The sequence below is a fragment of the Artemia sp. Qi Xiang Cuo genome, chromosome 8 (genome assembly GCF_049724085.1).
Source record: "Artemia sp. Qi Xiang Cuo chromosome 8, ASM4972408v1, whole genome shotgun sequence".
Classification (NCBI taxonomy): Eukaryota; Metazoa; Arthropoda; class Branchiopoda; order Anostraca; family Artemiidae; genus Artemia; species Artemia sp. Qi Xiang Cuo.
Window position 1 is genome coordinate 44,023,369 of NC_142801.1, and position 18,586 is coordinate 44,041,954.

General features: G+C 36.8%; 1 protein-coding gene across 1 annotated transcript in view; it reads right to left on the reverse strand.

Annotated features, from left to right (window-relative positions):
- Nucleotides 1–5,255, reverse strand: part of Zyx (lipoma-preferred partner zyxin) — a 74,829-nt gene extending 69,574 nt beyond the window's left edge. Inside the window, exon 1 of the mRNA XM_089092980.1 lies at nucleotides 5,162–5,255. The gene's annotated coding sequence lies outside the window, so the exon portion shown is untranslated. The remainder of the gene's footprint in view (nucleotides 1–5,161) is intronic.
- Nucleotides 5,256–18,586: the final 13,331 nt, after the last annotated feature.

Genomic DNA, 18,586 nt, shown 5'->3' on the forward strand with positions numbered 1-18,586 from the left:
GAAATTGCCTATGGATTGTTTTGGGTATCCAAATGACTGAACGTTTTTTCAAACAGTGGGGTGTACGAAAAGTGTGGTTCAATCCCACTTGCTAGAGCTATAATGAGGGAAAGGTTGAGACGGTTAGGGCATATTCTGCAGATGAAGGATGACATAATGCCAAAGATTTTCCTTTTTGACCAATTGTCTGGGGCTAAACAGTAAGCAGGTTAATCATGGTTGGGGTGGGAGGATGTTGTAAAGAAACATTTAAGGGAAATTGGAACTTCCTGGGAGGGTGTAAAGAGGGGGCTTGAAATAAATTGGGATGGAGGTGGAGTGTGTGTAACTGAGGTGGCTTGGCAATGCAGTGAGTTGTTAGTAGTAGTAGTAGTAGTATGGGTTACAAACTAAATAGTATGTTTGTATCTTACTCTGGTAGTTTTTTTTTTATCAATTGCTAGCTAGATGATAAGCATACTATTGAATGCTCCTTTTAACACTTTATGAACATACTAATTGCTACCCTTAATTCATAGTCATGTTTCTACACGCAATGATTTATAGCAATCAAATTTAGCAAAAACCCAATTCCCCTACTTTCTAATGGGGCCAAGTATATCCATAGGTTATATGCAGAGTTCTACTGACTTTTTTCAAATTATCTTTGTGGACCAAAGGAAAAATCTAGCATAAAAAAACAGGAGGCATTGGATGATTTACCCCCAACCATGCATAGCAGTCTTTTTCAAACTATGATTCTCTGGCCAAACATACAGAATCAGGAGATTGATACCAGTTATACACAGATCATTTTCAGCATGAAAAAACGTTTTTATTTTTTATTGACCAGCTGTTGATAAGAAACAAGCACAAAAACAATACAAATCAACAAAATCAGCAAATTTTTGTATATGTGTAACATATGGCTATGCTTGGCTTGATGGCGAGGGGGGGGAATTGTGAAAGAGAAGATAATCATACTTGAAAGAAACACTAAACTAATTTTATAAAAATTTTGTTTACTATGAAATTTTCTATTTGTTGCTTGGAAGCCTTGCAGAATTTGCCTTGTTTTACAAAAATGTTATTGAATAAATGTAATTTCTCTCATTTTTACTGCAACAACCCACCCAGGAGAAAAATGGTACAAATAAATGAATTTAAGAGCATAAATTGTTAAGTTTGTCAGATTTGATTATAATAAATCTATACATGTGGAATAGGGTAAAATAGCCTAGCCAGTAGTCAGCAATCATCACTTCAACAGTTAAATCACTATAAAATCTTTATTTTATCACCTAGAATGCAGAGAATTTCACTACCGGATTTGTCCAAATTCTTTTAGTAAGCATTGGATTAGCTTTAATAGCTTAACATTATGCAGCATTAAAAGTCTTAAATGCACTGATAGTTGACAATGGATCCTAACCACAGAGATATGCTTTAAGCTTGAGCCTAAACTTGGAAAATACTGCTAAATCTTGGACATGGGATCTCTCAGTTACAGCACCAAATTAATGGACAAGTTCTATCATGAATACATTTAATCAGCAAAAAGCAAAGTCTTGTGAAGCAGATGACTGTATCTAAATAGGCAAGGATATGAGTTTAAATCTTAAAAAGAAAGTTTTCCAAGATTACAGTTGGCCAATCCTAAGTAATCAGGCCCTAACAATACGCTGTCAAAAACATCACAAACTATCTACATCATATCAAAAATTAGAAACTTACTGTCTATGGCTATGAAAGATATCTGTTATTAAATTATTTGTCCAAAATCAGGCACTATCTGAGTACTGGAGTATTACTCTATATGACTGTGTAATCAGCTGCACCAATTGGGTGGAGAGCAGAGCCATTCAAAAAGGGAGAGGCATACAGGGTAGCTGCCCTGGGTGCCATTGCTGGGGGATTGCCCACTCTTATTAGGCTTTTTTGCTTATACTTGAGTGAGAAGGAGGGGAGGAGGATTGTAATTTATTTTTCCTTCAGCATCACCAACCCTAGGAACACCAACCAGCCCATGGTTGGGGGTTGCCCACTTTGATTTGGCTTGTTATTGCTTATTTTTGAGTCAGGAGGGCGGGGGGGGCATTGTAATTAATTTTTCATTCAGCACCATCAACCCTAGGAACATCTCTGGTGGAGAGGGCAGTTGACTTCCTTAGATTTTGAAAAATAACTTTTTTGGCATTTTCACTGAAGAATATTCAAACAGCCCAATTGCTATATATATATATATATATATATATATATATATATATATATATATATATATATATTCTATCTTTGTTTTCAAAAAATGAGGCCCCCTACATTTTAGTGAATTGGTGCCCCTGCATGAAAACTACAACATAACATTAAATTTTGAGTCAAATTGCAAGTTTTATATTAGATCTACTAGCCCTCCCACCAAATACAATAAAAAAAACAAGTGTCCCTTTTATTGCCTTTAAGGGCTTAAAAATGAAGTTTTCAAGGGTAGAGCAATTTGTATATTTAGAAAGAGTGTTAAAAGCTTCAATGAGTGGGTATACTCATGTTTTGGGAGATGTTTATATCAATGGATTATTCAGATAGCTAAGAAAGTTTTTAGTTTCACAACTTTGCTCAATCCCAATTTATATGGTTTTAAAGATATGCAAAAACATTTCCTAAATTGACATTTCCACTTTACTGAAAAAAATACAAATGAATGTGCATTGTCAGTTATACATATACTGATATTTAGTAATCAAAATGTTAATATTATTTGATTTATTAAAGTTATAAAAGTAACAACATTTATATTTTTTTCAGCAAAGTGCAAATTATGTTCTGGCCTTTGGAAGGCATAGAGGTTTTGAGCCCTACTCATGTTAATTTCTGCTTGTTTTGAGTTTGACTTGGTTATTTATTGCAATTTCTGTTCATTTTGGGTTTCAATTATTTATCAATGCTGATTTGTGGTAGTTTCATGCTTGGTAGATTATTTGATTTTATTTTTGCTCATTTTTTGTTTAATAGAGTTCTTTACTTTTCTTTGAAAAACTTATTTTGTGGAAAAAGTTTTTTTAATTAATTAATCAAGAAAAGAAAATCTTATCCTTGTTTCTACTAGATAAAATACATTCTTTCCTTCATATACTCCTGTTCAAGACCTTAAAGGGGCTGTTAAATGAAGGGGGATAGCTAGGGAGGTAGGGTGCTTTGTCAGAATAGCAATCATTAGGGTATATTTGGAAATAGAATATAAAAAGGGATCTAATAGTAAACAAGTAGTTTCATTTGCTTAGCATGTTTCTTTCACAAAAGATCAGGAGCTAAATATCTACCCTGGCTTTAACCAAGAAATAGGCTAATAAGAGAGAATATGTCACTTTAAGGGGTTCAATTACAATTTGTAAAGGAACTAGTCCTAACTAGTATAGACTATTTGGAAAAAGGGTAAAATTCTACTTTAGCTATTTTTGGCTATCATGGAAAGGGGTTAGGTTAGGAAAATGAAACTTTCAGGGATGGGTCTGCAGGCTAAAGTATGTCCCAGGAAGGAATTTTGAAGTACCTACCTCCACTCCTCCCAATAGAGGGTCCTGAACTTGGCCTACATGACAGGTCTATACATGTTGAAATTTTTACAAAACAAGATTTTACCTTAATTTTCAGTTATCAGTTTCTTTTTCTCTGGCTTTAGAACTGAAAATGTAATTCCTGTTTTATGAGCCAACTTTTAAGCCATATCAATGTTTTTTTTGTTTTTTTTTTCAAAATTTAGAAAATGTATTTGTATATCTATAAAACCTTATAAATTGGGACTGAGCAAAGTTGTGAATCTGAAAACAATTTTGTTGTACTTCATTTAATCAGAAGATCTATTTTGCAAGGTTTCACATTTATAACACACATATTTTTAAGGTCATAAAGGTCAGGACTATCTAGAGGGATAAGGAGTGGAGGTCATGGGCACCCATAAGCTGAATTCCAGGGGGGGCAAACCTTGTCTAATTGGCACTTTTAATGCTATATTATAGAAATCTTGGAACAAAAACATAAAAATAAGGCAGCATCATTCAGCCAGGGGGGGGGGGGCAAACACCCCCCCCCCGTATGGGCCCCCATGGTGGAGGTAGATACTTCAAAAAACCTTCCCAGGACATACTTTGGTAAATATTTACCAAATCATATTATTGAGTAACAACTAAAGTGAATATACCACTCAATGCCTTTTTTTATGCTCTTTACAAATATAATAATCATTTTTTTTTCAGAAATGAATTTTAGCCCCCACCCCTATATATACCAATTCAAGGTATATATTTGCACATTAGGGGGATGGGGGAAAGTTAAACTTACCTCTCATTTACATAAGAAATATAATTACCCCCACCCCCTAATGTGCAAATATATACCCTGAATTCGTATATATAGGGGTGGGGGCTAAAATTCATTTCTGACAAAATAATTATTATATTTGCAGAGCATAAAAAAAGGCATTGAGTGGGATATTCACTTTGGTTGTAACTAATAATATGAATTGGTAAATATTTACCCATACTTCAGCCTGTAGACCCATCCCTGAAAGTTTCATTTTCTTAACCTAACCCCTTTCCAAGATAGCCAAAAGTAGCTAAAGTAGAATTTTACCAGAATAAAAAAAGATATTTCAAAGGATGTGATCACCTTCAACCTAGCAAAGTAATTGAAACATTGGTAATTTTTTACCAAATCATATTATTGAGTAACAACTAAAGTGAATATACCATTCAATGCCTTTTTTTTATGCTGGTTATGAATATAATAATCATTTCTGTCCAAAATGAATTTTAGCCCCCCCCCCCCTAACCTAACCTAGCCCCCACCCCTAAATGTTCAAATATATATCCTAAATTGACATATATAGGGGGAGGGGGGGGGCTAAGATTCATTTCTAATAGAAATGATTATTATATTTGTAATCAGCATAAAAAAGGCATTGAATGGTATATTCACTTTATTTGTAAGTCAATAATATGATTTGGTAAAAATTTACCGAAACATCTATATGTTCACCAGATTAATCAAGGGAAAATAAATACTACTTACACAATGCCTACACTATTGGCATCTTTGATAGATTGTAGCCTAAGTTATTGAGTGTCTATCCTGCAAAGCAAAGATTAATAGTTTCAAATTGTAAGCTACTAATTAAGCAATTACGTACCTCGGAGATCCTTGAATTTAAAGCAGCAGATTCACAGTATCATTACAGTCGGCAACTAAACCAAAACAAATTTATAACCCAAGTTGCTCCTCCCAGATTTTTGAATATCAAACGTTCAAACTCCCATCTGCAATTATTATTCAGTTTGTGGCAAATAGCTGGCTGCAGGCTCATCACAAAGACGGAATGGTAAATAAAACACACGCAGTTACCCACAAACTACATGTGCAGCAAAATTCAAATGAATGTGCATTGTCAGTTTTATATACATGTTCTGATATTTAAACCTTAAAATTTCAATTAATTTTTGATATCTTAAAGTCACAAAAGTGAAAACATTTCAAAGATATTTTTCAGTAAAGTACAAATTATATTCTGGCTTTTAGAAAGCATATGGGTTTTGTACCCTACTCATATTAATTTCTGCTCGTGTTGAGTTTGACTTGGTTATTTATTGTAATTTCTGTTCGTTTTGGGTTGTGATACGTTGTTATACGTGCATTGGACTATTTTAAACAAACTGGCTATCGCACAATTTTAACCAAATACATTTGGTGAAGAGAGGGAAGCATGGGCGCCAATAAGCTGAATTCCAGGAGGGGGGGGCAAACTTCGTCTAATTGCTACTTTTAATGCTATATAATAGAAATCTCAGAACAAAAATATAAAAATAAGGCAGTATCATTCAGCCAGGGGGGGGCAAGAGCCCCCCTGCCCCCCCATATGGGCGCCCATGGAGGGAAGGTTAGGTAGGGGGGGGGGGGGCTACTCGACTTGTTATCACTTTTGACACTTAAAAGGGAATTATAACTTTCAATTTTAACCAAATAAGCCACCTCTAAAGTTTATCCAGCGATCCCTTCCATATGAACCTTAAATACCCCAGGGACATAACCTACAACTCTCGCTCTCAGGGTCTGGTAGCTTGTCGTCGCCTGAAAACGGTTTTGCCGAAAATAACAATTTTTGGCGAAACTGAGTTACAAACGCCATCTTGTGTAAAAAAAAATCTCCTTTCGAATGGTCTAATTGACATTGCTGTAAGACGTCTCTAACTGCATGCATTTTGCAGTTCTCCTTAGCCGAATCGCATATTTTTCGATTTCTTTAAAGCGGTTTTGCCGAATCGCTTACGGGATCGCTTACGGGATTATAGCATGGTCCGTTTTGCCGAAAGTTGCTGATTTGCTGAACGCGACCTTGGAGAAGAAGTAGACGATCTTTCTTATCTTGATGAACATGCTGAAGAAGAAGAAGAAGTTTCTTGAATGAAAAGCTCATAGACCATCAATGATGTATAAAGCCTATTATTGAATAATAATAGTCTAATCTCTATATTTGATTTCCCAGGACACCCCTGACATAATCATACAATACGAAAAAGGTTAAATGGATTCATCCGAAGCCTATAATTGAAGAAGAAGAAGAAGAAGAAGACCTGTCAAACAACAGCAACCGTACAAGAAAATCGAAATATATTTTCTTGATTATTATCGCTTCTAATCAGTAGTTGTACCAAACCTATCCTGCTCAAGTCATCCTCAGGGCTATACTGTGGTGTTTATCCTTCCCATAGTATAGTGCAGACGGTTTGATATCATCTATTTTCCCTTCCTATTTTATTTTTATATTTGTGTTTAAAGATTTTTCCAATAGGCATTGTTCATAAGTCCTCCAAAAAAAAACGTCCCCCCAGATCCCAAATCAAATTCCATAGTGAAAGATACCCATCCTGGCTGGTCAAGCACATTATCTGAAAGTTCTAATGATGGCTCCAATTCGGAGAATAGGACAATGATAACTGTAGGTCCTAATGCAACCATAAATGATGATAATGGGTTTCAAGAGGTCCTCTCTAGAAGCTCTAAAAAAAGGAAAAAAATCTCCCCAATTAAAAACATTTCCCCTCTCCCTGCCCAAGATCCTCCCTCCAAAAACTTACAAATTTACATTAAAATTACTCCCACTGCCCCCTTTGAAATAAAATTGATCACTGCAATAAGAGTTGCAATTTTTAAATTGCTAAAATCAATGTTCTCTCTTAACATTAACCGTGATGGATCTCTGCTTATAGCTGTAGAAGATCAGAAATCAGCAGATACAATAATTAACCTTAAATCCCTTCTGAATATCCCAATTATTGCATCTAATTGGAACCCAAAACAATCACCAACAAAAATTGTAGTTTACAATGTTCCCCCAGAGATATCTACTCAGGAGTTATAAGAAGGCCTCTCAGATAGGGCTGGAAACACAATCCCAGTTGAGGATGTTACCCAACTTGGAAAACCTAACTCTACTGGCCTAAAAACTAGTAGATCCTTCTTATTCACACTAAAGGATAAAATTGATAGCCCAGAAAAATTATTCCTATTTGGGCAAATCAAACCACACAAGGAATACAAACCTAAGCCTATTCAGTGTCAGAAGTGTTTCAAACTGGGACACACAACAAACAAATGCAATGAAATTCTCCAAGAGTGCAGTAATTGTAAATCTTTCCATCCTAAAGAGCTGACAACTTGCAAAAACACCCAGCCTACATGCATCAATTGCAAAGGTCCACATGAATCTACAAATAAATCATTATGCCCTGCATACAAGAAAAGAGCTCTAACACTCCAAATATCAACAGAGAAGGCCATCCCATACCCCTTTGCAGCAATGGAAGCAAATGCTGCCCAACAATACCAAATAAAGCCTGTAATGAAACCAACCAACACCCCCAAGTCAAATGCCCCAAATGCATCAAGCACCCCATATAAAACAACATCTTCTAAGCCCCCTAGCTCAAATCCCTATCAGAAGGAATCACCAAGCCAGCAAGCCTTGTTTTCCGGTGAGATGAGGCCAGCCTGGCCCTCCCTCCCAAGAAGAAACAAACCAGAAACACTACCAGGAATCAATCCCTTAACTAACAAACAGGATGCACTACCAAAAATGCAATCCCCAAATATATGCTTATTCATTCTAAACTGTAATGCAGTTCAGGCCATGAACATACATCAACTACAGAAAACAAAAATTATTGCAGAATTGGCAAAAATCTACATCCCAGATGATATACTCATTCAAGCAAAAAAAGATCTTGCTTTACTTTTAACAAAGCTGAACATTGATACACAGTCATATGAAGAATAAATCAACAACACAACATTTATCAATACTCCGATGGAATGTAAGATCACTCACAGAAAATAAGCTAAATGAACTAATATCATTTATGAATAATAATTCCATTAATATTGCTTGCCTCCAGGAAACTCATTTAACCCAAAATCAACAAATTAAGTCTCTGGGATACACTATCCTGAGAAAGGATAGATCTTCAGAGAGAAAAGGAGGTGGTGTAGCTTTATTAGTTAATAATAATATAAAATTTTGTGGCATCAATTTTCCAGATTTTGAAAATGATGTTGATGTAATTGGTATAAGTGTTTGGCTGAATAATTTAAAAACCTACATAATAAGCTTTTATAACCCTAATGGCCAAACTTCAGATGCCAAGGATTTCTTTAATTATATAAATAATTCTAATATGTTAAAAAACATCATTATTTGTGGTGATTTCAATGCCCACAGCCTTTTGTGGGGGAATAAACCAGCAAATAAAGCTGGTAAAGTTATTGAGCATATGACTTCAAATAATAATGAATTAGCTGTTGCTACCCCTCCAAACCTAGATACATATTTTAACCCCAAAAGTGCCAAATTCTCCACAATTGACCTACAAATTGTGTCTTCAAATTTTTTGAACAAAATTTACATAAATAAAATTGATAATCTGTGTACAGACCACTTTGCTATAGTTTGCTCCCTAAATGAACCTGCTGAAACTTCATCTCATACCTCCAAATATATCAACAATAAAGCAAATTGGTCTATTTTCCAAAATAAGCTAAATGATGAAATTACAAGTTTCACCCAAAGTTCCTGCATTTCTAACACAACAGTTGACACACATGCTGAAGCCTTGACATCTTTACTAATAAATACAGCTAATCATGCTATCCCCAGGACAACACCTAAGAAAACATTCCCTAAACAAATTCCTAAAGCATGGTGGACAAATGAGTGCCTAAATAAATGGAAGATAAAAAAGGCAGCTAGGACAGAATTCATAAAAAAAACAACACCTACTACATATTTAAAAAAATTACAAGCAGAATCTAATCTAAAAAGGACTATAATAGATGCTAAATATAAATACTGGAATAATTTTGCAAATAATCTCTCCAGAGAAACGCATGAGCCAATTATAAATAAAGTCATAAGCCACATATGTGGGAAAAAGACTTCTCCCAACCCACTCCTGTATGAGCTTTTACATAATAATACCCATTATGACAACGATATTGAAAAGGCTAACCTATTTGCAACTCTTTTTGTTAATAAGCTAACATCAAACAATCAAAGCAATCTGTCCACAATTCCTATGAACCCTAGTTACCAACCACGCCCAGGATCCGAGTACATAACTAATCCATTTTCAATCCAGGAATTGAATAATGCAATACATCATATTAGGTCCAAAACTAGCAGCAGCTATGACAATATACACCCTACATGGATAAAGAATCTCACACCTTCATACAAACAAGAACTGCTAAATTGTTATAATCACGCTTGGGCATCCTCTAGGTTCCCCAATATATGGAAATGTTCGTCCCTCCTACCAATCCTAAAGAAAAATAAACCAAAAGATAACCCTGAGTCTTATAGGCCCATAATGATTACACCTGTGATGGGGAAAATAATGGAGAAAATGATTTATCACAGACTCCTCTGGTTTGTTGAGAAAAATAACATGATCCCACACACTGAAACTGGATTCAGGAAATACCACTCCTCAACAGATGCTTTCATTTTGCTAACAAATGCAATAAATGAATCTTTCTCAAAAAATAATATCCTAGTGGCAGCTTTCCTTGATTTTGAAGGAGCATATGACAATGTGAACCACCAAATCCTTTTAAATAAACTTGCAAACCTTGGAGTACCTCCCAAGCTAGTATCCTTTATTAAATCCTTCATAGAAGTGCGAAGTTTCATTGTTTGTGTTGGTTCAGCCTCTTCACCCCAAAAGACAATATCCAAAGGCCTAACTCAGGGAGCAGTCCTCAGTTGCCTCCTATTTGCCCTATATCTCTGGGACATGAACCTACCCCACACTAATCTACAATATGCTGATGATCTGGTGCTATGGTTATCTGGCAACACCTTTCAGATAGCACAGTCAAATCTGCAAAAGTCACTTTTCCAGTTTGAAAAATTCTCTCAGCATTCAGATTTACCCATTGCACCCACCAAGTCAAAAATAATCCAATTTCACAGGAAGCGAAACCATGTTAATGCAAAACTAACTCTAAATAAAACAACCATTCCAGAAGATAATAATATTAATTACCTAGGTCTCATGCTTGACCAAAAACTTAATTTCCACCTCCACATTTCAAACACAATAAAAAAATGTTATAGAAAAGCAAATATACTAAAAAGACTTCTTTCCACACCCTGGGGTTGTAAGGAGAAAACTTTACTCCAGTTTTACAAGTCACATATAAGACCCCATATTGACTATGGGCTCATTGTTTATGGTCATGTGCAAAGACCCAGATGCATAAACTTGAAACAACACAAAATGATATAATGCATCTCATATTTGGTCTTAGGAAACCCACAAGCACCAAGTTTCTGCTTATGGAGAGTGGATTAACAACAATAAGGGATAGACGTAGCTTTCTCTTGATAAAACATCTTACAAAAATTGAATCAAATAGCTCACACACATTACATAATTGGTTAAGAAATCCAGCCATGTATAGAGGTATTGCAGATGAGTATGCCAATATTCAAAAGAAGTTCCCTGTACCAGCAAAGTCTATTGCACCTACTTTCCCCCAATCCCCTCCATGGAATTGGTCATCTCCCATAATAAATACTGAATTTTCAAAATGGAATAAAGATTTAACCCCCATTGCTTTTGTTCAGAAAAAATTTGCAGAACTTAATACAATTACCTATAAAAATCACTTCCAAATGTTTGTTGATGGGTCAAAAATGAATGAGAAGGTTGCAAGTGGTGTTTTCCTTCCTCACCTGAAAATTGCAATGGGCGAGAGATTATTTAATAATCTATCTATAATGTCTGCTGAGTTAAATGCCATAATCATGGCATTAGAACACCTTAAGCAAAACCAATCTTTGATTGAAAAATTGAATAATATTATCATCTATTCCGACTCTTTATCAAGCCTTGAGTTGCTGGCCTCAGCTCCTCAATATAAGTTGGACATCGACACTTATCATTGTCTCAGTATTATTGATAATCTTGCTTCAAGTGGCATAAACACTTACTTTCAGTACATTCCTAGCCACTCTGGCATAAGTGGTAATCATCAAGTTGATGAAATAGCAAAAAATTCTATAAATATTGACCAGCCAAGTGGGAGACCAATCCCAATTAGAGATATTTACCGATGGAGGCTATCAGATATTCATTTTAATAAGATTAATCCTATCCTTTCCCCCTTTCCCAATAAGTATCTTTCTAAAATTTATCATAGAATTTGTTCAGGAACAAATGGACTAAATTTCCTTGCATTCTCATATAAGATTTCTAATTCAAGCGGTTCAATTCCCCTGTCGCCTCATTGCAGGCATTGTAATATGAATAATGAAACAATTGACCATTGCCTATTTGAATGTAATATGCTGACGTCTGCACAACATACCTTGCTTTCTAAACTGTTAAAATACTTCAAACACCACAAAATCCCACTATCAGTCAAGAGCCTAGCCAACTATACCTGTACACAGAGCATAGAAATCGACATCTATCATCTTATATTTGAACTCCTAGAGTCAAAAGATCTGCTGAAAGATATCTGAATATATCTAATAAATATGAGGCAATCAAGCCAGTAGCTCTGTAGACCACAGAGTAAAGCAGAAGGAAAAGGGCTAAATAGTTTTACTGAAAAGCCCGCCTGCTGTTAAATAGAAGAAGAAGAAATACTGGTTTACCACAGAAAACTGTTATGGCAAGTGGCTCCCTAAAAAAAAGATTGAATAGAAAATAGAACTTATTTTTTTTTCATGCTTTCGGTTAAAGAAAACTTTGGGGAGTCACTCGCAATAACAATTTCCTGTGGTAAACAAGTATAAAAAAGAAGTCACAAACCCCTATCATGGTTTAATGCATTTTGGATCACAGTGCCTATCTGGGGTGTTCATCAGAGTTAGGAAGACACATGAATGCAATATTGACATGAACATCCCATTTAGGAAGATGTTTGCCAGCTGAATCAGGACTAGCTCCCCAAATAGGAAACACATTAGTGTTCTAGGCTAGCACAAACAGCTGGGTCAAATATTTTAATCAAGGAAACATATGAGGTGGTTGTTCCTTGACCTGTCTGTGCGTAGGCTAATGAAAGGGTGTGGAACTGGTTTTTGTTACTAGAGTCATTCTTTGAAAATTTTCCAGTAACATGGGTGACCATAAAGCTTTCTTTTTTAGCCCCGAAGATTTGTCTTCAGATGAAGATTCTGACCCGACGTATTTCCCGCAAGTGGAAAGTGATCCAGAATCTCCACCCAGTAAGGGATCTTCATCAGAAGTCGAAAGTACTGCACTCTGCGAAGATGCTGGCCAATTCAGCTCTCCTACTACTCGGACAAGTAATAGAACAGAAAGTGAACCAGAGGCTACCAGAGAAATCAGTGAAACAGCTTCTGCTAGCATGTCTCCAACCACAGAAGGAAATGATGGCACAGAAACGAGAAATATTGCATCCAAAAAAGTCAGAAAGAGGTTAAATAACAAGGAAAAGTGGGTGAAAAATCAGATAAAGAATGCAGTAAACTCTGAAAATTTTTATCTGTACGCTGTTACCAAAAAAGTACATGGAAAGGAGAAGGAACAGAAACCCTTTAATTGCCCTCATTCGTGTCCTTTCAGATGTTTTGAACATTTCTCTGAGACTGTTAGTCACTTTGTGTTTAAAAAATTTTGGTCATTGTAAAAATATTCCAAATTAATATAATATGTGAAAAAAACAAAACCTTCACCTAAAAAAAGGAACAAAAAAAGAGAAACTCGGTTGAAGTATACAGTCCACAATTATCTGTCAGCTCATAAGAAAACTGTTGAGGTCTGCGAAGGATTTTTTTTGCTATCCTAGACATCGATGATAAGCGGATACAGTATGGTCATAAGTTATTAAGTGGTGAAGTACCTCCTGTGAGTGTACCACAGAAGTCCTGTGAATAAAAGGAAAGAAGAGGATCTCGCATACATAAGAAAGCAAATTGAAAGCTTCCCAACCATTGAATCTCATTACTGTCATGCCAAAACCAACAGAAAGTTCCTCGACCCTTCCCTCAATATAAGCAAAATGCATTCATTGTATGAAAGTAAGTGTGCGGAAGATGGTAAGTTGCCTCTCAAGGAACACATGTACAGAAAAGTTTTCAATTGTGAATTTAATCTTTCATTTCATGTTCCTAAAACTGACCGATGCAATAATTGTGAAGAAAAAAAGGTGGCTGAACAAAATGGTACTGAATTATCTGAGGAGGTCAAAACCTCTCAGGCAAAACATTTGAAAGGAAAACTAGAAAGCAAAGAAGAAAGAGATAAGGAAAGGGTTTTGGATAACCCTGTATTGTTTTTTGATATGGAAAATGTTTTTTTCTTTTCCAAAAGGGGATGTTTCGTCCTTTTTTTACAAAAGGAAGATCACTTGCTTTAACTTAATTGCTATTCTTACCTTTCGCAGACAGACAGGAGAGCTAATCAAGAAGGTTTATTGTTGTTTGTGGTCAGAATATCCTTCTGTTAGAAGTTGAAAGTATATTGCCAATGGTCTTTGTGCTGTTCTTGATGAGGTCTTTACTATCTATCCTGACATCAAAAAGTTGGTTACATAGTCAGATTCATGCGTGCCTCAAAATCGTAATCAAATAATGAGCTACATGATGCAAGACACCTTGAGGAAGCATTTATACGTCCAGAGTATGAAGATGAAGTATTCTGAGCCTGGCCACTCCATAATTCAGGAGGTGGATCCTGTTCACATAGTCATTGAGAGGTCTTTGAAATACAAGGAAGTCTTTTTGCTTCTAGAATTGACAAAAAAGCTTTTGATTGTTTGGCTCCGTGACCCGTTTGTCATTATTCAAATGACAAGCAGAAGTTTTTGATTACGCCAAAACGTTCAAATGCTATAAGTATAGCTTAGTGTCATTTTCAAAGGTGAAATTACTACAGTTTAAGCAAGGACTATGCAAAAGGGTGTTCTACAAAACTTTGTTTGCAGATACTACTCCTTCTGTAGCGCTGATTGCACCAGAGGCTAGACCAAGGAGATCATGTTCCAAAGCATCATTAGGAATTACCGCGAAAAAGTTGCTGCTTCTTTTACTTTCAAGCACAGCAGCTGAATGGCCAACCGAAAAAATAAAATACTTAGAATCACTTTACTGTTCCATGCCAGCACTATTAGTGATAGTCATGAAAAGTCTTATTAGAAGTTGTAACAGAGCTGAGGTACCTAGTACTTCAGCTGAAATCACAGCGTGTCCCGAAGCAGCCTCTGCCGTTAATGCTCCGAAGGTTAAAACCAGAAATTCCAAGAAGCTTGTTGCTAAGTGAGACCTCCCACTGATCTTCTGTTACATTTTATTGTAAAACTCCCAGTTAATTGTCGAAATTAAAATTTGTCTATCAGATGAAATATGTTTTGCCGAGAGTCGCATTTCTAATTCACGCTGAGCTGATTCCGTTTCGTCATATCTTACCTATGTTCCGAAATTTTCAGGCGATTTTGCCGAAAACGATATTCATTCCGTTTTATTTCGGGAAAGGCTCACCTTAAACCAATAAAAATAAGCACAACGATATAAGCGATTTGTATTCTTAATTTTGAAACAAAAATCAACGCTCTAGCTATTGCCGATTCTGAGATACAAATGTCAAAATTTTCAAACTCGTTTTTCTCCCGTTTTTGGAAAAACAGATTCGGCAAAACCGCTTTCAGGCGACGTTGTATCAACCTCGAAAGCCTTATTACAGGATTTTTGGACTATTTTGAATAAAAAGACTGTCTCGAAATATCCATTGGATACATCTCGGAAAAACAAGACGTGTTTGTGTGTGTGTGGGGGGGTGGGTAAATCCACTCTGATCACTTTGACTCTTAAAAAGGGCACTAGAACTTCTGATTACCAATCCAATGAGTTCCCTTCAGAGTATATACGGCCACCCTTTCTATAAGAACCGTATATGCCCCCGGGGCATATTTTACAACCCTTGCCCTGAGAGATGTGGGAGGAGAGTTGTCTTCCTCACATACATAATTTCCGAAACCTTCTGATCACTTTGACTCTTAAAAAGGGCGCTAAAACTTCTGATTACCGATCCAATGAGTTCCCTTCAGAGTATATACGACTACCCTTTCTATAAGAACCGTATATGCCCCCGGGGCATATTTTACAACCCTTGCCCTGAGAGATGTGGGAGGAGAGGTGTCTTCCTCACATACATAATTTCCGAAACCTTCAACTACGACGAAAAAAGTGTTATCTCCAAAGTTTGATTGGAGGTGTTAAGGAAAATGATGAGTGTGGAGAGGGGGGGGGGGCTGGTTGCTCTCAAATCACTTTGACTCTTAAAACGGGCACTATAACTTCCAATTTCAAATCAAACACGCCCCGTTTGAAGTCTATACGACCACCCACTCCATAAAAACCTTATAGGCCCACATGGCATAACTTAAAACCCTATCCCCAGGACGCTGGGGGTTGGTGTCACCCCTAGAGACGTTATTATATCTACTTTTGACGATTTTGAACAAAATCGCTATTTCATAATATCAATCAGATGCGTTTGGTGAAAAGAGGCGTTGTCGGGAGGGGTTGGGTTAAATGCCCTCCATCACTTTTGACGCTTAAAAAGAAACTAGAACTTCCAATTTTCAACCAAATGAGCCTCTTTTATTGTTAAACAACCATCCCTTCCATAAAAACCTTAAATGTCCCGTGGTATGACTTACAACCCTCGCCTTTAGGCCCTGGTGTTTTTTTTATCAACCCCAAAAGCCTTGTTATGTGATCTTTGGACTATTTTGAATAAAACGGACTGTCTCAAAATTTTATTTGATGTATTTCTGGAAAACACGACGTGTTGGGGAGGAGGGTGGGTAACTTCTTTTGATCACTTTGGCTTTCAAAAAGGGCACTAGAAATTTTAATTGCCAATCCAATTAGTCACCTCCGAAGAATAAAGAATCACCCTTTCTAGAAAAAAAAACCTATATGCCCCGGAGCAAAACTTTCAACCCTTGCCCTGAGAGCTACGGGGATGGGAGTGTCTTCCTCAAAGACATAATTTTCGGACTCGTCAACTCCAATGACAAAATTTTCATCTCCAAATTTTGATTGGATGTCTTTGGGGAAATGATGAGCGTGGGGGGGGGGGATAGGTGCTCTCAAATCACTTTGGCTCTTAAGAATGGCACTATAACTTTCAAATCAAATGAGCCCCATTTGATCGGTTGTGATAGGGTTGTGCCAACCCTAGAGGTATTGTTTTAGTTCTTGGAATTATTTGAGCAAAATCGCTGTTTCACAATATTAATCAGATTCGTTTGGTGAAAAGGGGTAGTCGGGGGGGGGGGCTAGCTGCCTCCCATCACTTTTACTCTTAAAATGGAACTAGAACTTCCAATGTTTAACCAAATGAGCCTCCTCTAGTCCTCTAGAGTTTATACAGCCATCCCTTTCATTAAAAAAAAAACCTTAAAAAAACCCCGGGCATAACTTACAGCCCTTTCCCCTGGGATATGGGTTTTTTTTTCAACCCCAAAAGCCTTGTTATGTGATATTTAGACTGTTTTGAAAAAATGGCTATCTCAAAATTTCTGTTAGAGGAATTTTGGGACAATACGACGTGTTTGTGTAGGGTAACTGCCCTCCGATCACTTTGACTCTTAAAAAGAGCACTAGAGCTTATGATTACCCATCCAAGGAGCCCCCTCCGAAGTTTATATGACCATGCTTTCTAAAAAAGTCTTATATGCCCCCAGGGCATAACTTACAACCCTTGCCCTGAGGGCTGGGGGGATTTGTTATCCTAAAAGACATAATTTCCAGACCTTTCAAATATGTTAAACAAAACAGCTATTTCAAAATTGGGATTGCAAGTGTTTGGGGAAATGGTGGGCGTGGGAGGGGGTTATTTGCTTTCCGATTATTTTCTACCATTAAAAAGGGTACTAGCCCTTTTAATTTCCAATCGAATGAGCCCTTTTTAGAGTTTCTACAACAACACTTTCTATAAAACCTAATATACCCCAAGGGTATAACTTACAACCCTTGTCCTGAGGGCTGTGGGAGGGGGGGGGGGTTGTCATCTTCAAAGACCTAATTTCCAGACCTTTGAACTACGTTAAACAAAATGGCTATATCAAAATAGTGATCAGAAGTGTTTGGGGAAACGATGGGCGGGGGGGGGGAGAATTTCCCCTCCGATCACTTTTGACTATTAATAAGGGCACTAGCCCTCTCAATTTCCAACTCAATAAATCCTTTTTGAAGTATCTATGACAACGCTTCCTATAAAAACCTATATGCCCCCAGGGCATAACTTACAACCTTAGCCCTGAGGAACAAAGTGGCTATATTGGAATGTTGATAGGAAGTGTTTGGGGAATTGATGGTCGTGGGGGGGCATTCTCCCTCCGATCACTTTTGACTATTAATAAGGGCACTAGCCCTCTCAATTTTCCATTGAATGAGCCCGTTTTGAAGTTTCTATGACAACGCTTTGTGTAAAAAAACTTATATACCCCATTTATATATACCCCATTATTCACCCTGAGGGCTGTGGGGGGTTGTTATCCTAAAACACATAATTTCCGGACTTTTCAATTACGTTGAACAGAATATCCATCTCAAGATTTTGATTGGATGTGTTTGGGAAGATGGTGGGTGTGGGAGGGAGGTTAGTTGCCCTAAAATCACTTTCGACTACTAAAATTGGCACTAGGTCTCTCAATTTCCAAACGAATTAGCCCTTTTGATGATTCTACGACAATACTTTCTATAAAACGTCATATGCCTCCGACGCATAACTTTCAACCTTTGCCTTGAGGGCTGTGGGGGGGTTGTCATCCTCAAAGACATAATTTTCGGTCCCTTCAATTACGTTGAACAAAATGGGTTTATCAAAATTTTGATTGGATGTGTTGGGGAAAATGGTGGGCGTGGGAGGGGGTTAGTTGCCCTCTAATCATTTATACTATTAAAAAGGGCACTAGCCCCTTCAATTTTTAGTCGAATGAGTCCTTTTTTAAGTTTCTATGACAACCTCTTGGATACGAAGTGCCCTGGTCCAAGAAACCTAAAAAATAATCATAATAA